The sequence below is a fragment of the Schistocerca piceifrons genome, chromosome 5, assembly GCF_021461385.2.
Source record: "Schistocerca piceifrons isolate TAMUIC-IGC-003096 chromosome 5, iqSchPice1.1, whole genome shotgun sequence".
Taxonomy (NCBI): domain Eukaryota; kingdom Metazoa; phylum Arthropoda; class Insecta; order Orthoptera; family Acrididae; genus Schistocerca; species Schistocerca piceifrons.
In genome coordinates this window covers 624,159,384-624,166,564 of record NC_060142.1, presented here as the reverse complement: position 1 = coordinate 624,166,564, position 7,181 = coordinate 624,159,384, and the positions used below count along the sequence as shown (strand labels likewise).

The 7,181-nt window shown below is 40.5% G+C and overlaps 1 non-coding gene across 1 annotated transcript; it reads right to left on the bottom strand.

The window, feature by feature from the left end:
• Positions 1-6,823: 6,823 nt before the first annotated feature.
• Positions 6,824-6,898, bottom strand: Trnat-ugu. The gene has a single exon. It is a non-coding gene; the product is annotated as a tRNA-Thr (tRNA).
• Between the last annotated feature and the right edge of the window lie 283 nt (positions 6,899-7,181).

The following is a 7,181-nucleotide window of genomic DNA, read 5'->3' as shown; positions in this document are numbered from 1 at the left end:
AGGTTATTTTGCTCTTTAGGTAGCAGAATTCCCTAATTTCATTTGCTTCGTTATCCTAATTCTGATGTTAAGTCTCACACTTTTCTCATTTCTGCTCTTTCTCATTATTTTCGTCTTCTTACGATTTACACTCAACCCATATTCCGTCCTCATTAGACTGTTCATTCCGTTCAGCAGATCATGTAATTTTTCTTCACTTTCACTAATCACAGTAATGCCATCAGCGAGCCTCGTCATTGATATCCTCTCACTTTGAATTTTATTTCCACTCTTGAACCTTTCTTTTATTTCCGTTGTTGCTGCTTCGACGTATGGATTGAACAATAGCTGTGAAAGGCTACATCTGACCTTAAGGCGTCCAAAATTTCTTTTAAATTCCTATTCTAACAGTGGATCCATTATATCTTCCCCATAGACTCCTATCTCTTCCCCATCTTGTTCTATCACGTCATCAAACAAGTACCCCCCTCATAGAGGCTTTCAGCGTACTCTTTTCACCTATTGGCTCTCTCCTCTGCATTTAACAGTGGAATTCCAATTGCACTTTTAATGTGACCGCCCTTGCTTTTAATTTCACCGATGGTTGTTTTGAATTTTCTGATGCTGTGTCAGTCCTTCCGACAGTCATTTCTTTGCCGATTTCTTCACATTTTCACGAATCCATTTTGTCTCAGCTTCCATGAACTTCCTATTAATTTTTTTCCTGAGTGACATGAGTTACTGTATTCCTGAATTTCCCTAAACAATTCTGTACTTTCTTCTTTAGTTGATTAACTAAAGTATTTTACGGGTTACTTATGGTTTCTTTTCAGTTATCTTCCTTACAACTCCGTTTTACTTCTCTGCTTCTGTGACTGCACTTTTGAGAGATAACCACTACTCATCAACTGAACTGCCTACTGAGCTACTCATTATCGCAGTATCTGGAGCCTCAGAAAACTTCAAACGTATCTTTTCATTCCTTAGTACTTCCGTGTCCCACTTCTTTGCGTGTTGAATCTTCCTGATTAATTTCTTAATTTTCAGACTACCCATAATCATTACTAAATTGTGATCCGAGTCTATATCTGCTCCTGAGGACGCCTTACAGTCTGACACCTGATTTCGGGATCTGTGTCTGGCTATAAAGTAATGTAAATGGAATCTTGCCGTCCCTCCCGGGCTTTTCCAAATATGCGTCCACCTCTTGTGATTCTTCAACAGAGTATTCGCTATTACTACGTAAAATATTAGCAGGACTCAAGTAGTGTTTCTCCTCTCTCTTTCCTACTACCAGGCCCATATTCACTCGTAATCCTTTCAGTTCATCTACCCTTTCCCCTACAACCATATTCCTTTCCTCCATGACTGTTAGATCTTCATCTTTCTCAGTCTCTTCATCTGCTTGTTGTCGGTGTTTATTCACGGGCGATTCTGATGAGAACTACTTTATCACCCAACTGTTCGCAGTAATGCACTCTCTGCCCTACCTCCCTATTCATAACGAATCTCAATCCCGCTATCCAGTTTTCTGCTGTTGTTGATATTACTCTATACCCGTCAATCATTAAGTCTTGTCTTCTTCGCCTTTCACTTCGCTGACCCCATTGTATCTAGACTGAGCCTTAGCATTTTTCTTTTAGGATTTTATAGCTTCCCTACCACGTTCAAACTTCTGATGTTCCAGTCCCTATTCGTACAACGTTACCCTTTCGTTGGTTGTTAAATGTTTTCCTCATGGTGACGTCTGCCTTGGCAGTCCCCCCCCCCCCCCCAACCCCCCCACAAATCTGGAGATCCGAATGGGTAATCCGGAATCTTTTGCCAACAGAGAGATTATTGTGACTTTTTTCAGGTACAGGTCACATGTCCTGTGGATGCACAGTATGTACCTTTAACGCAATGGTTTCAGTTGCATTATGGAGCCTCATGCCACTGATCATTGCTGATTTGAAGGCAGTTTCCCAACCCAAAGGCAAAAGAGTGCCCTGAACCTCTGTCCGCTCCTCCGCTCTCTTTGCTAAGGCAGTTGGCAGAACGAGGTAACTTCTTATCACGGAATTCTTAAGCCGCTGTTGCTGATGTTTTTTATTCAAAATGTAAGCAGGGGCTGGGCTGTATCTTGGTACCCTAAACGGTTTGTTACTAGTCAGTCACACTACCCGTAGGCCACAGGTGTCCTGCTCTAGATAAGAATTCTGACTTCCTGGAGGTCGATTAGAGCTTGCTCACAACAGTAATTTCCCTGTTCTGTGTTGTCGTTATTCACGAGCTGCGGTGACTACAGAGTGCTTGCCTTCGACTTGATTTTGTAATCACTGAAATATAATCACATTATAGCCATCTGCACAAATTGCCAACATGTAAGGGTGTATAAAGATATGCAGGAAGTATTGCATTCCACTGGAGCTGCTGTGATGTTATATACATGTATGGTGTAGTGCTAAATCAGGTGCAGTATAAACGTAATTGCATAATCCAGCGCACTCTTTTATTTATTTCCTTAAACCATATTTCACCCAACGTAGGTTTAATAGCCTAGGCAAGGGCATTGTGACCTTTCCTCACACAACATATGATGTGATGAATAGTGAAGGATGCAATCTGCCACTGCAGACAATATTTTCTTGGAAAAAGTAGTTTGATGCGTTAGTTCGTGAAGATTTTGTTTGGCGTCTACTCATGCAGGTTGCTGTAAGTATATCAAACTTTATTTGTTTATTGCTTTTTTGAAGCTCCTTTTGAAGGTTGCACCCTTGAAGGTCATGAGGGTCATTGTTTAAACTTTTTAAAATGGAAGATCTAACGGGTAAGTGCAGCAATGGAATTACAATAGAAAATAGTTTTCTTGTTTCATGTAGAATCGATTCGACGTTAATTATTCGTCACATTAAAGAGCAACGGGCTTTGATGAATGACGTTTTTATAATTTGTCACTATCGTCCACAGTAATTGGAAAATGTGGTGAACAAAGACTACTGAAACTTCGTGAGTCACTTGAATGGTCAATGTTACGGAAAAAAGAAAGAAAGGAAAGTTAGGTTAACTTGTACAAAGACTGGTCATTAGAGACGACGTCGGTGAAACGACTGGGAAGTATGCGGAAGGAAATCAGTTGTTCTCATTCTAAGGAAATATCCCAGCATTTCCTATGATCGACTTAAGGAAGTAATCGGAAACCTAAGTTAGTAAGGGCAAAGATGAATTTTAGTTACTGTGTTTTAACTTCCCAAAAAGAAAATAATGATCTGCCCCGTCAAAAAATATCTAAAGCAAAGGCCAGTGGCAGTTAACAAAATATTGGATTGTTTCGTAATTTCGTTCGCTTTTCGTTACAGTGCAATCACAACCAACGTCTGGAAGTTCACCTCCCGGCAGCGCAGCTACGACAGAATGTTTACCAGTCTGTCTCTTTACAAGCTTCACACGCAAGGTTGTCCACAATATAACTAATAAGGAGCATCGCTTTAGTAAACAAACTATTTATTTGCTCCAGTAGTTGTTGTTGTGGTCTTCAGTCCTGAGACTGGCTTGATGTAGCTCTCCATGCTACTCGATCCTGTGCAAGCTTCTTCACCTCCCAGTAACTATGGTAATCTCTGTCTTATCTTATAATATTGTAATTGACACCAGTTCTTCAAATTAAGTATCATTTATTGCCACTACATCCTTCTGAATCTGCTTAGTGTATTCATCTCTTGGTCTCCCTCTACGATTTTTACCCCCAACGCTGCCCTCCAGTACTAAATTGGTGATCCCTTGATGCCTCAGAACATGTCCTCCAGTATACTCCATTAATGTCAACAATATGTTGCAAAATATGTTGCAATTTGTGTGGATTCTTATAAGTACCATTCCTCCAAAATGTAGGGGCTATCAGGCTCATGAACTTTTCGATGTTCAATTTGCAGTGCCCCAAGAGAGGAGGCGTTTGACATTCTGGAAATTCTGTAGGGAACGTAATAGACGGAACTCGGAAGCGGCAATGTCTGGCGAATAAGGCAACTGGGGTAACACATCTCACTAAAAAGAACGCAGCTTTTGACGTGTCACCGTAGGGGTATGAGGTCTGGCGTTATCGTGGTGAAAGACGACATCGTGTAGCAAATCCGTCGTTTCTCGTTAATGGTTGACTCGAGACGATCAAACTGCTGACAAAATGTCTCTGAAGAAGTTCGGAATACAGGACACCTTTGCAATCCCATCACATGCATAACAGACTCTTCGTCGGTTGGAGCCCTCGTTTAGGAACCGCACACTAACATATCCAATGGCGCGTTAGGTTGTCGAGTTCTACGTCGTATGGGCGGTTAGGCAACACTGTTACGCTGAGAGGCACGGCGGGTGCAGGGTCTGCAGGCGCTATGCATGGCGCGCGAGCAAAACGAACGAACTTACGTGACAACCCTAATATAATGTCATTCATCTGGCGGCACAACGGAGATGTTTCCCACTACGAACTGCATTCCAAGGCTGTGTCCATGGCAGTTGGTATCAGCTGCCAAGAAATGAGATTCACTGCGGTCGCAATGTAAAAGAATCGACGAAGGAAGCTACATCAAGTGCCGTTACTGTACGAAAACGCCCGTTTGCATTCTGCTGGTGCTACAAAAGAAGCGTGGAGTGGAAAGCCATTGTTGCTTTGCTCATTCTCTGAAGTTCCACTGTCAGACGTTTACATTTCTCACTCATTATCGACCAACAATTCAGTAAATTTCTTTGTTAGAGAAAATGCATTTTAAACTTGGATTGATGACATCTTTATCTCTGAACCACAAGCTTGCTTCAGGCTCGGAATCCAAAAAACGGCCTGAGTACCGTCAAATTGTTTTATTTAATGTGACAGACTATATTGTTGATAATTAACTAATCCCTTATACTGTTGTGCTGTATTCAACAGACCAACGAGAAACACTATGAAAACATAGACTGCTCTAATACAAATGAATTTTATTTTATCGTGATAACCTTATAATGGAGGTTTACTTTAATATAAAAAATGTATCTGTAATACAAGCTTGCCCAAAACTTCACGCATAAGTAAGATATTACACACTTTTGACCTGTGTGTGGTCTTAATCTGTTAAGTCCTCTATCATACACAAGAAGCATTTTGGAACTATCACGAACATATGTACATCTGGTAGTGGGAGTAGACCCAGAAAGATTATCAGTTAGTTTATTTATTGGTTCAAATGGCTCTGAGCACTATGCGACTTAACTTCTGAGGTCATCAGTCGCCTAGAACTTAGAACTAATTAAACCTAACTAACCTAAGGATATCACACACACCCATGCCCGAGGCAGGATTCGAACCTGCGACCGTAGCGGTCGCTCGGTTCCAGACTGTAGCGCCTAGAACCGCACGGCCACTCCGGCCGGCGTTTATTTATTGCCACATATAATTTAATCAGATTGTATCTTCACCAAAGTATAAAAATGATGTCAGTATAAGAAGAAAAATATAAGTTTTAACAAGGATGCAATGTCGCTATTTCTTAAATGTTTCACCTAGGAAGCCAGGTGGTGGTATATCGAGGTTGTGAGAAGACTTACAATGCAAAAATTAAGAGTGCCCCATCGATTTTCGATGTGGAAGCTTTTAGCTCGATTAGAGAAGAGGTAAAAGTATGACAAAGCGTCTAGATTACTAGTGAATCTGGAACCTAGGGTTAATACCTTTCATTACACAAAGCAGCAACGTTTCCTCATTGCTGACGGTCCAGTGTTGCTCTCAGTACAATTTGTTTCCAAAGCGACTGGTAACTCTGACAATTCGCAACATGAAATAACTGACTGTGAATTATGTGGAGATGACCTTCCTGGAACAATTTTGATATATCAGTATTACATCCTGAGTGAGAATCATTCAGACAGTTTATTGAAAATTACAAGAAAATATCAAGTGAATATAGCAGTGTAATTTTTATACTCGCCAGGAAGTAATACGATAGTCACATAATGACGAAACGTATTTTACAATGTTGCAAGTTCTCCATTGCACTAGTAGCAATGAAACTAAATATACTCAGCCGATGTTTTTCTTGATCTGGCAAGCACTTGGGAAGTTGGCACTTGAAAGGCATGGTGGTAGTAGCTGCCACCATCTTGACTGGGATTTCTGTAACGTTTGGTTCAAAAGCATAGTTATGAATAATGTCCGAATACACCAACTGGGACTCAAAAATCGTGAATGTAGAGGAGGGAAAATTATTTGGGTGGCCCTCTTCTTCAGCATCTGTTATAGCTATTTTTGTTTTTCTGCTTTAACTGTACTGCAAACTAAAAAGAGAATTCGCCGAAAGCAGTTCACTTTAACATTATGAGTGAAAAATATTGTTTAAATATTATAGATATAAAAACAGTTTTCCTTAAAAATTCTTCCATTGACCAGTTTCTGACACATAAACGGAAGTGAAAAGGCAACAGCGATTACAAAACACAAAAACCCACACAGAAATTTCATAGGCTGTGAACAACATATAGTTTCAAAACAGAAAACCAAGTTGCAAATCTTGTGCAGTGACAAAAAGACTCAAAAAGCATAAAAAAATCGAAACAAGTTAAAGATTGATGTGAAAATCCAATTGGAGATTCTGGTAACATGAAGAGAGAAACAGTTATGATGAGAATGTGGTACAAGCAACACAAAATGCTGACAATGTCTTGAATACGTCATCCTTAAGCGAAATTTTCACTAGATATGAAGATAGTAACTGTTCTCGAAAGAACAGATAGCACTGATGAATAGATAATTAATAATAGAATAAATGATAATTAATTGAAACCCTCAGCAGCTGACAGGTGTTGTTGATATACCTCGATGGGGACAGATGAAAATGCGTGCCCCGACCGGGACTCGAACCCGGGATCTCCTGCATACATGGCAGACGCTCTATCCAACTGAGCCACCCAGGACACATATGAATAGCTAGTCCACAGGGACTTGTCCCTTGCACGCTTCCCATGAGCCCCACATTCCCAACTGTCCACAATCTACATACGTAGTGTTCCTAATAGATATTTGTCCATCCACTCATTACTCGCGCACACTAAGGTAACGATTTTCATAAGAGTTCGAGAAACCTGTGTGCATTTGCGCAGACGAAGGTCATTGTTGTTGATATACCTCGATGGGGAGGTATATCAACAACACCTGTAGGCAGCTGAGGTTTTCAATTAATTATCATTTATTCTAGAGA